The sequence below is a fragment of the Galleria mellonella genome, unplaced genomic scaffold, assembly GCF_026898425.1.
Source record: "Galleria mellonella isolate WM207_F2 unplaced genomic scaffold, CSIRO_AGI_GalMel_v1 utg139, whole genome shotgun sequence".
NCBI classification, from domain to species: domain Eukaryota; kingdom Metazoa; phylum Arthropoda; class Insecta; order Lepidoptera; family Pyralidae; genus Galleria; species Galleria mellonella.
This window is the reverse complement of record NW_026441995.1, coordinates 8560056-8572740: the sequence shown is the minus strand read 5'-3', so window position 1 is coordinate 8572740 and position 12685 is coordinate 8560056. Positions and strand designations below refer to the sequence as shown.

The 12685-nt window shown below is 30.7% G+C and overlaps 1 protein-coding gene across 1 annotated transcript in view; it reads right to left on the bottom strand.

Moving 5' to 3' along the window:
• LOC113513562 (uncharacterized) overlaps positions 1 to 12346 on the bottom strand; it is a 138420-nt gene extending 126074 nt beyond the window's left edge. Inside the window, exon 1 of the mRNA XM_031909318.2 lies at positions 12104 to 12346. The gene's annotated coding sequence lies outside the window, so the exon portion shown is untranslated. The remainder of the gene's footprint in view (positions 1 to 12103) is intronic.
• Between the last annotated feature and the right edge of the window lie 339 nt (positions 12347 to 12685).

The following is a 12685-nucleotide window of genomic DNA, read 5'->3' as shown; positions in this document are numbered from 1 at the left end:
GCCCCTGAATAAAAAAGAACGACTAATCGAGCGTAGAATGGTGCTCCGAAAAAAACAAAGCATTTCTCCTTTGCCTGAGCAGTCGGAGAGAAAATAAACTCCGGCCCCAAGACACTTTAACCCCGGCTTGCTTTTTGGTACAAATGAAGTGGAGCCTCTGAATTACGCCGAAAATGTTGCTGCAGGATTAAATAGCTACAAAATGTCGGGTTCGCCGCGCTCTTTTGATATATCTACAGAGATAGTACTGGCAATACCAAACTTAGTGTTTACTAAATCAACACTAAGCAAGTATTAAAATATCAACGATTGCAGCACAGATTTTTTTTTATACAACTTAGAATAGCAAACAAGCTTTTGGCCCACCTGATAGAAACTGATAACCATCGCCTATAGACATGAGCAGTACCATGGACATAACAGAGCATACTGTTTCGCCCATGATACCTTCCATGCGTTGCCATTCCTGAGGACTCATTTGTTATTCCTCTGTACCCTGTAAATTCACGCCATATCCCACCTTTCAAACCGAAACACAGTCATGCAAACACAACTGCTTTACGGTTGAAACACGAATGGGTCAGAGGTACCCAAGCAAACGACTTTTGTACAAAGTCTCCCTCTGGTAATTTATATTTTATTTTAAATTATATGTAAATAATTCTACGATCAAATGCAGATTAGATAATTTATTTTTATTTTAATTATAATAATACCACACAAATGCACAAATTTTTTAAAGCTATTTTTGCCAACTACATATATAAAAAATGAAATTAGGACATGTCTTCCAATAATGTGTTCCAGTATATATACACATATATATATAAATGTATACGTATAGCAAAATACGTATCTACAAGTAAGTATATGATTATTTATATTTGGTTATTAAATATGCAAACAACTAAATAGCTATTAAGTACATGTAAAGTACGAAAATAATATAATAGAGATAAATAAAAGCAGTGTCACACCAGGATAAGAAAACAAGATAACATTTTCTATACAAAAAGGCATAATACCTATACGTATTGGTTGTACAAATTACAAGGAGATTTATCAGCGTCCAATCTAAAGGCAATTCAACGCACAAGACAAAACGTCCTGATGTATATGGCTGTCAGGGTAGTAACGGATTGTGCTGATAGTGACGTGAAGGGCTGCATGGTTAGGGCGGAACTACTGTTGGTGAATGTCAGTATAGATCTTTATCCAAAATCCACGTTACTGAAAATCTTTCCAAATAGAATATATTATATACAAATTTTTCATTACTTAAAAACAAATTTTATTTTTTCATACAATTATATAATTTGGTAATAGTTTTTATATGTACAAATGCGCAGATAATTAATCTAGATCAGTAATACTAAAACTTTGTTTTATACTACTATTAATTTACATAATAACATTACTAAATCCTCTTTTAAATAGTTTGTAAAAGTAGTTTCTTATTCTTCGCAGCAAAATGGTAGCTTCAATCATCACAAATTAATATGGAACCAAAACCAAAACGAAAACAAATCCTCCAGATTGCAAAAATTATTGTAAACATTATTTCGAAAATTGATAATAAAATCGCGTAATGTAGACACAACAACAAGTAAAAAAACTTGCCTCTAATCATTTTAAATCGTTTGAAAAGTTAATCGTGTTTCCTTGTCTTACAAGTGTTTGAATTAATCAGTTTAAGTAACTCCGAAAAAAAGTTTTCCTAGTTCCTGAGAAAATGTAATTTCTATATTTTAATTACTTTACGTAAATAAAAATCTTTATAATCATTAAATCATTTAAATTTCGTTAGCTAGTTCCTGAGAAAATGTAATTTCTATATTTTAATTACTTTACGTAAATAAAAATCTTTATAATCATTAAATCATTTAAATTTCGTTTCATTAGCATTTAATTATATTTTGCCTTCTATAACTTCTTTCAACAACATTTTATCAAGCAAAATATTTGGCAAACAAGTAAACAAATGTGGTTTATTAATTAATACAGGGAATGGTTCCATTTTACAAACGCTTCTATAGTAATCAACTTGAGAACAAAGTCGAGTGAAAGACTTTCAAATTAAGCTCTGCTTCATATCCTGGTATTGAGTGGAATACGTTGTTATTGACAGTTAATAAATCAATTCAAATAAGATTGATAATCCCAAAAAACCAATGCCACCTTTTACAATAAGTACTCATATGTGACAATTTGAATTTAAATCGAGATATCCTTATATCCAACTAGAACTCATAATACTGAATAATATTTAACATCTGAGAAGTTAATTTTAATATTTATCAACATATATATATACATATATACATACGAGTAATATCTCCAATTTCTGTATAATTAATATTTCGCTTCTAATCTCGTGACAATACTTATTTTTAATGGATTGGTAAAAAAAATAGAAAAATACTGGCAGTGTACATTGTTGCAAAGGCGAGCCAAGCCTTCCTCGCCTACTCTGCATACCGCATCGCTTTCAAGATGTTAATCGTCGCCTTTCAAACATACGCAGACAAATTTAATTAAACACGCTTTTACACTGTATAGAATGTTCCATTATTAATTAGACGAGCGCTTCACGTAGAATAAGTATAAAAGCCTGCAATAGCTTTTATTAAACAAAATATAATATCACACAGCAGAAAACCTACTGGTATTGAATGAATATATATATATACATACAAATAAAAGATATCAGCAATATTATGATTAGGCTATATTAAGTAGGATTATGATTGTTATATAAAGTCTTTATGTATTTTTTAATGAGCCGCTTTCCCATTTTACTAACATGTAAATAAAATTTGAAAGTTAATATTTCAGGATTAATAAAATAAATTCTATTTAGACTAAAAAATATGTTACTATGCTACTTGTAACCACAATCTCAAAAAAAATAATTAATAGTAGCAATAAAATCAGTCAGAGTTTAGAAACAAAAATCAAAATATTTATATATTTATAAATTTTTAAAATAAAAATAAGTTAGACTTAATTGGAGACTAAAATCTTAATTAAGACATCCTTGTTCTATAACTCCACACACTGTCTCTTTCTTACTATCACCTCTTTCATAAACAACATATGTTCAAACTTAGAAACAGAAATTTCTATCACGCCTATTCTATGACGTCCCCTCTGCCCGAAGTTCGGATCAGAAGTCTGATTACTTGGGGCGCAAAAACATTAAAAATATCTTTAAGCAGGTAATTGAAATGTCACTCGTGTATTACGAGAGGCAGAGAAACCCTTAGAGTATATGAGATCTGCAAAACGTCAAACTGTCGGAAACGTTGTTTTTGGTGAGTGGCGACTACGCACTGGGAATCGATATTCGCTATAGTCCAGCTAATGGTTTTGTACAAATAATTTTGTTCGTTTCGTCAAAGAAATTCTATTTATTTTATGTTCTTGATTGCAACAGGAAAAAACATTTTGTATTTTTATTTGTCTTTACTGTTGACTTAAATATTTATACAAAAAATAACAACTATTAGTACCAACATAACGGTTACCTATTAATAAAACTAATATAATTCCAAATATTTTTTATAGCTTTGAACGAAAAGAAAATAAAATTCCAATGCAGAAATTTTCAAGGCTCATTTAACAGACCCCGTGCACAGGACAGAGATTAACGTGCTCTCTGCTTCGTTAATAAATTTTCGACTTATCAAATCCAAAGCCTGACATCGCACTCAATCGCTTTCAAAATAGAGCCTTACTAAGAGTAAATCATACTTATCATTGGGAATGTAAACAACGTCTTATGTACCTTTTTAATTTTTAAGTAAGTTTCAAAGAATAAAGATTAATTTTTTCGCAATGACTCATATTCCATCACCAATTCAGAAACGATTTTTACAATTCTTTTTACAACAATATACTTTATTCCCATTAGGGTGTAAATTGAAAGTGCTGTTTTTCTTCACCGAATAGAAAACTTCTTGTTTCGAATCGAAATATATATACAAATATATATTTCGATTCGAAATAAGAAGTTTTCTATTACGGCATAGGCAATGTTTACAATATAATTTAACTACATCTCAACATTAATCTCTGCGTTCATGATTGAAGCCGCTATTATTTATTATTATTATTTTATGACGCAATATATGTAATAGAACTAAAACTCAATTATTTTGTTTAAAATTTCTAGCAAAGTCACACCAAACAATTCACTGCTCCATTATGAGCAAACAAAAAATATTTTACGAAATTCTAAATGCAAAGAAAGGCATTATAAGACCGATGGAAACTTGTTTTGGTGCGGCAATAAGCCGTAGCTCCGATTGTTCCGCTTGACTCGGACGCCGAACAGAAAAAACCAATTATAAGAAAATCTTACGACAATATCAAAGTATAACTTGTCAAAAGTTCCCACAATAGGGTCGCCTCGTCTCAAATGTTTGATCATTGTTGCTACAGCAGAACACAACAATTAAATTTATCCTTATTGATTCAAAATTTTGTTCACTGTCATTATTATCATTTACATTTGTCTCGAAGAATGCTGTGGTGGATTTGTATATTTATTATTAGAGATGCAAACCTACTATTATTATAAATGTAAAAAAGTAGTAAAGATGATTTGAGGTTTGTTACTTTGTTACATTTAAATGCTTATACAGATTTCAATAAAATTTTATATACGAATAGATCCCCTATTCCTTCACACTAATCTCTTTCCTCTAGTAGCAAGTTACAAGAAAGTAAAAAGTCTAAAATCAGTTATCATGAAAATGTACCTAATAGTCAAGATTGATTGATCAATAAATGAATAGCATTTTCTACTTAAAAATTACATATATTTATTTTTACGACAAACACGACAACAATTATTTTATGGAGTAAACTGAGATATTCTTAGATTCTATATCTTTCGATAACAAGAATTCATAATGATAAATTTAAAATAAAAAGTGATATAAAAAAAATTCCGATATTTAAAAATACTTTTCTACCTTGAAATATCAATAATTATCTTTTTGAAAAGAATTTAATATGTTATACTAAAAAGGGATTGAAACCTGTCACACAAAGCACTTCCCTGCTTACAACCTTAAACGAATTACTTACCTTCCGCACTCGCTGCGTATCTACATTACTCCGCGTAAAATTCCGATGAGATTCAAAAGTCCAATTTATTTGAAGAAGCAATTAACTGTACGCAATATTATTAAATACTGCACGGGACTGTAACCTGTCGCACTTTCCTGCCTACACTCTTAAACGAATTACACATCTACAGCCCTCGCCTCATGATATAAGGACATATTGGAGAAAAAAGAAAAACGATTTCTTTGTTCAGCTGAATCGTGTGTCTTTTGAATTTTCGCCGACTTGGTATCCCTTGATCATTAAGTGTGCTTGTTATATGGCGTTTTCGTATCCTTTGTGACGTAGATTGACACACGTATAATTTAGTGCGATCGATATATGTCCCTATATAGGTAAATGTTATCTTACTTTAATTTTTTTCTATTTTTAACTAGCTCTAATCATCGGCTTTGTCCGATAGGTATGTGTTAATCCAACATAATATAATATGTGCGAGGGGAGACACTGCGACGTTAGCAACATACGCACTCTAAAGAAGGCTTCCGGATGAAGTCAAAACAATTGTCGGAAACAATAAACATAGTACGTTCATAAAATTTCCATATAACATAATACTTTTTAAAAATAACAATGGAATATATAAAAATTTCATTAAAGTCATTCAGTCAATTAAACGCGATTGAGGAAAAAACGTCTACAAACTTTATTAAACTGTTATAATATTAATATGCAATATTACAATGTAATATCTATTATTACAATGTAATGTACGGTAAATAAGTAAAATTAACAAATAAAATATAGAAAATGTTAATTTATAAATATAAAATACTAGTGATTATTGACATTTGCTGGAACTCTGAACATACATTGATATTATAATAAGAAGACTTGTACTCTTCCGCCATTTCCTTTCCTTGAATTAATTGGATGCAATTGATGAAAAAAAAAGAAAATAAACCCTTCAAAATTCCTTGTAAGGCACAACCGATCAGATATTTATTGTAACAAATTGTAGAAAGGTACAAATGTTTATGTAATAATACCAATTTCCTAGTAACTTTACACATTCTGGGTAGAAACTGTTATGCTGTCATCAACTTTGAAATATGCTGTATTGTCAATAACATTTTGAGAGTTAAACAGCAACGCGTTGATACAACTTTGTTTATAAAGTTTAAACAAAAGTTCACCTTGAATACGTGACTGTGGACTAATCCTCAGGAGTAACAACGTATGAGGGTTGGTTACGCCAACTCATTATGTAATTTTGTTATGCCTATTTTATATATCTATATGTGATGAATACTACAGTCCAGTAATAGAACACGAATGTAATCGTTTTTATCCCCAAGATATAAAGAAAGCAAACTAAGCGAACAAAGTACAATACACCAGTACAAGTGAAGGAAAACTCGAAATAATAGTCTTTTCCAAACGTTTTGTCCCGAGTAGTCGCTAATAGTAGGCTTTATCCTTTTCTTATAGCTGTTAATGGGTTGTGAAACCAACCCTATCAGCTTTTTACAACTGTCGGTAAGTAATCATGCACACAGATACACCTTTCGCACATTTTAATTCTTATCAATATTAAATCGCTTATGGATATAAACCAACAGCAATTAAATAGACCAGAGGGAGACTTTGTACATAAGTCGTTTGCTTAAACGTTTTGTTTTGTTGGCTTAGTTTTGTTTTGGTTTCAAGGATGGGATATGGCAGTCATTTTACAGGGTACACAGGAATAATACCTGAGTCCTCAGGAATGGCAACGCATGGGGAGTATAATGGGCAAAATAGTATACCCTGTTATGTCCATGATGATTACCACTTTCAATCAGGTGAGCCGTCAGCTTGTATGCCATTCTAAGTTGCATAAAAAAATATATATTGGACTATTTTCCGTGCATTTCCCGTTACATATGTGAATGATAGCGACACATCTGTTGTATGTATACATTACGAGAAGTTCACGCGTCAATAAAGGAGCTATTTTACTCACTCATATGGAGTCAATCTCCATCAAATAGCAATATACCAAAACAATTTTTTTGGCTTTTATAGTATATAGCTCGCAATCACTGATCTTTATTTGTGTTTATCTGATGCAATAAACTTTACATAATTAATATACAGACTTTTGACCCTTACAACAGTAAGTAGCCTATAGATATTATCTGACATTCTTAACTGTAAATGTAACGAAGAACAATACGTAATCAGTACAAAATTTGGGATCAAAGTGATATTAAGTAATAAATTCGGTGCGGCGAACGCTCTAAACGCTTTCGAATTACCAAGCGTCGTAATGGGCAAACTTAATATTCAGGAAGGGACCGCCCGCCCTGGCCGCGTTCATGCGGGCACGCGGATACGCAAGCCAGCTTCGCTACATTTTATCCTTCTGTCACAAACTGTTTCCGTTTTTAACTATTAGCGTTGTAATCCCAAATGACATGATTTATGAGAAACAAGTTCTAAATTGTTTCTCTTCAAAATACTTTATGCTGATATTTTAATACTCAAACCAAGGGGGAAAGGATTGTTAGTAATGGGGACTAATGCCCTCATTCCTAACAAGCCCTGTCAGGTCGACCCACACGCGGTTCCCCCTGGAAACCATCGTGAACAATTTTTGTTGAATTCGTCACAGTGGGCTATCTGACCTACTTCATCCTCACCTATCAACTCTCACTGGCGCCCCGCCAATGTATACCGATAATGCGTTCGGGGTTACCATTCCATTATAAACCATTAAAAAATATACTCAAACCACTGAGGCCCAATATATGTAATTTTGACTAAGGTTTAAGTTATATTTCCAACGTCTATTGTACTGTCACGCATAACATTTCTTTCTTCTTTATTTCTTGTCTCTTTAACTGATGTGTATACAGTTTTTGCAGTAATAATATTATAAATGAAGTAAATAGAGGACCACCATGTTTTATATCTTTTTTAACTAATTTATTCATATAGAACATCTTTTTTTAGATATGATAGTACAGCAATGTGGCTTTTATTTATCTACATTCCCTTTTTCTAGATATGCCAAATTAAAAAAAACTTAAAAGATTTTAAAAAGTTTGTCTCGTCGAACATCATTATAAATATTGTACTTGTAAACAAATTCCCTTATATAATAATCCGATAAGCAAGATGAAAAGATATTCTCTACAATTAACATTAAATGTTTTAGCTGAGTTAAATTTCTAAGTAAGATTGAATTTATGAGATCTAGATACCGGTTAATGATTTTGTACAGATTCAAATATTAATTGATGTCTGAGTCTTTAATACTTAAATAGAAACAAAGAGTTATATGACGATAAATGCGTAAATTTTCCTATTTTAAGAATATCGCTGTGGCAAATTGATATTATTTAAATTCCTGAACTCTTAACAATGCCCGGGGTTTGACTCATGTGGTGTCATATTTTTCCAATAACTTGAAATTTTCGAAATTTTTTTTATAGCAAATGCTTATGTTATAAAATAATGCAAAGAATATTCTTTTAAGACATTTTACAAACTATATATGCATTGAACAATATAAATAAATTTATGTTTCTAATTTCAGATTTCTGCTTAGTAGTTTTGATAGTGCTAATATCAAACAAACACTTTTATAAGCATAGATGACTTCCATCGTAAATATCTATGAATTATTAAAATTTTCTTATTTACGTGCAGAAAGATTGTAATGATGATCATTTAATTTTTTCCATATAAAATTATAATCCAAAATTTAATAAATTACAAATACAAGAATCGTTCTTTGTGGTGTAGATAAGCTATAAGAACATAGATTATTATATACTAATGATCTGGCCTAACTTCGCACGGGAGATAGATTTTTTTAAAATAATATATAGCCTATATTACTCGCTAATAATATAGCATTCTATAGGTGAAAAAAGTTTTAAAATTAGTTAGGTAGCTTTTTAATTTATCCATTACAAAGCAATAATCAAATCTTTTTTTTTTATAATGTTAGCATAGATTAGCTAACTAGTTATATCCCGTGGCATTTTCTACATGAATTATTATAGAAGCTATCTATGTATATAAATTAAAGATATGGTCTATCTGTAAATCAAATTCGTATACCCATTTGAGCTTGTATTTGTGACAAAAATCCAAAATACTTTGCAAACTTTCACATTTATAATATGAGTATAATATTCTCTGTTATACTTAAGATGAACGAAATTTAACATGCCTACATTTCGCCGAATATATGAAAACACAACTTAGCAAAGGGCGAACTTACCGTCATCATTCGGATTAATTGGATTTTTTAATCGTCGGATAGTCAAATATATTTAAATTCATAGTGTTTTAAAGTTATAAATCGTGGTAATACATCACCGGGTCAAATAAAATCGGTCAATAATATTAAATTAAAAAGTATTAAAATAAAAAGTGAAATCAATCAAATCATCTTAAAATTTATAATAAATGCAATTCCTCTCTAAATTTTGTGAAGAATTGATAAAATACCACTATCTAACAATAAAACAGAATACCGTAACCAGTGCTACGCCATGCGCCACTACGTACAGCTACGATCATCAAACGAACGATATTTCCATTGCATTCGTATTATTCGCCTATAGAACCATTCTCTTTTCCAATTCTCCGCTATTTTACATTATTTCCCTTTTCTGACTAACGAATCGAATGGTTTGTCGTATTTCTGTTGTTCGATCAATCAATACGAGGCATTGTATGCTAAGTAAATAGTAATGCACAGGTAATAATATAAGTAGGTACTATATGGAGTAATACTTTTTCATTTTAATTATATGACTACTAGGATTCGTTTGTTACTTCTTAATTGAATAATAAATTATCAAAATTAAGAAATGAATAGTTTATTATTGTCAGTACATTTTCGAAAGGTCCTATATTCAATTATTATAACAATATACATTTAAACAATTATTTTATTCATTTTTATATTTTATTTAACTGTTATTAAAACTTTCATATTACGAAAATCATACGATGGAAAATAATGAAATATATTGTCTACAAAAAAAAATATTTTTAATGCTTTAAAATTAAAGTCATAAAAAAAAACATTAAACAAAAACTTTCTAAAAAATGTGTAAGGTGCACATGCTACCTACTTAATATATCAATGAAATATACAGGTCGCTTTCGCATCTGCGTCTCCGTTTAATTTCGCACAAGTTCACAATATTAATGTTAATTATTAATTACAACGCAAACAATTATCCCACCCCTTAATTTGGAGACCACGAGGCGGCAGTCTCAAATTATTGCGCTAAATACGCGGCCCAATTTATCTTGAATCTCGTCAGGATCGGAGAATTTAAATTTAAATGTAAATGTTGTTGGAGGGCGCCCTCTCTAATTGCGATTTGCGTCCGTCCGTTGTCAAACTTGTCCTATTTGAAGTCCGATGCGGGATTTGCACATCACAGTACATTTCCGTGTTTTTTTTTTTTTTATAATATAGGTAGCAAAATGTTATAAGTATCTTTTATAATTGACTTCAGTTTTGTTTGTGTTATTTTTTAAACTACATAAGTATGTCCGTTAAACATATCTTTTACATCTTTATTTACATAAAGAACCTTTACAGGTACTTGGCGTTTTTTACCACACACAACTTTAGAATACATACAACTAAATATAATAATAGTAATTTGTGACATCATCAAACCACTGCGCTCTAGAGCATCTGGAAAGTGTAATTTTGTATAAGAATTTCGGAAATTTCCACGGTAAACTATACATGTGAAAATATCGCGTATTTCCATTAAGTATATTAATAACTGATATGCGTATACTTTGCATTCATGAAGAAGAGATATAGCATCTGCTTCTACCTGCTTTTAATTTATTTAAATAAGAGGAGGTTGAGAACCTTCCTCTTTATCAAGCGTATTTTTTTATATTGTTTTCTCAGAACTCTATCATTTGTAAACTAATTTTAAAAATCTTTTTTTGTTTGATTTTTTTGTTGATTCTTTGAATTCGTGTAGTAGAATTTAATCTAAATCGACACAATAATTTGATTTTTAAATCGAAATAAATGATTTTGTCACGACTGAAGTGCTATTTTTTTTAAGTCAAGTAAAGTGCACTCAATAATGATTACTGAAATAACGCGTATACGCAGCAATATCCAAATGTGTCTCATATGTTTAACATGTATTTTATAACTCAATTTCATAATGAACAATATTACATAAATAAGTGGGTTCAAGATGTAACTGTCTCTGTTTTCTTTTCCAAAAGACAATTGTATCTAACTCCCCGTACTAGTTATAAAGCTTACTTCTAGTTAAAATTCGTTGCAAACTTCGAAGCGAAGCAATCCAAGCGGCAAATCTGCTTAATTGCTACCGGAACTCTGTGGACCCTTGTAACTGACACTGCAGAATTTGGATCATCTTATATTCAAGGTAAATATACCTATATAGAGAGAAGAATCTAAAACTGAGCCTATAGATACAGGTTTCATTTTCGACTAATTTATTTATTAATTTGTATGTACACCAACACATAAAGCATACGTTCAACATTTTTAATCTTATTAACAAAGGGTAAAGTCGACAGCGAAAATTTCTATTTTTGTTTTGTTTTTTAACCACTTACCGTATATTTTTTTATGAACTGTCAAAATGAAATGGGCCAAAAATATGGCCATTTTCTAGTATCTACAAAAGGTATAGTGTACTGAAGCTCTTAATGAATCTGAATAACAGTTTCAGCTAAAGCAAATTTATTTTATTATAAATTAAACGTATTCTGTATTTTCAATTTCCCTATCGAAACTCACAAGAGTAATTTACAGTTCGTTAAAAATAATCTAATATTCAAAACTCCAATTCTTGTATACGAAGTATTTAAAAAAAAAACTTTTAACGAACCCCCTAAATTGAATCAGAACGCCTCTAGGTATCTAATTAAAAAGTCTACCAGATTATTTGGTTCATTTATCATTCTTCCCTCTTACCTCTAGTTATATGAATTAGGTATATATACTTACTTATTTCAGTCATTCCAAATTTCAGCAAACCATAGTTTTCCATTCAAGTTTGACGTTAATTATTAACGAACTTTTGCTACTTCACTTATAACTCAGTGGCCGCAATAATAGCCGTCACGTTTCATTTATTTTTTCATAAATATTCCCACCCGCGTTTTTGCTCAATGAACTATGTAAGCAGGCTTGACATTTCCCGATCGTACTTCGATTAAGCTCACGTAACGCGGCTCACCCTCGCGACGTTCAGACCCAAACTGCCTGCTTTTCCAGTAAGCAACACATGATTTTCTGAAACAACCCCCTCGCATATCTCGGTCGAGAGTGCAAAACCTTCACACAGTGACACAGGGCGCAACATAATAGCAGTTCGTTAGCATAACTCAACTTGAGGCATCCGGTTTACCGTAAGTAAATAATTGGGGTTATTAAATATTTTCTGTCATTTACATGAAATATGAGATATTAAAATCTTTTGTTTATGGACATAGGAATGCGATATTCTATAATAAGTATACGCAATGTATTTAATCTTAAAACAGGAAAGGTATGTCTTTTGTAAATATTACCAACATATTCATATAT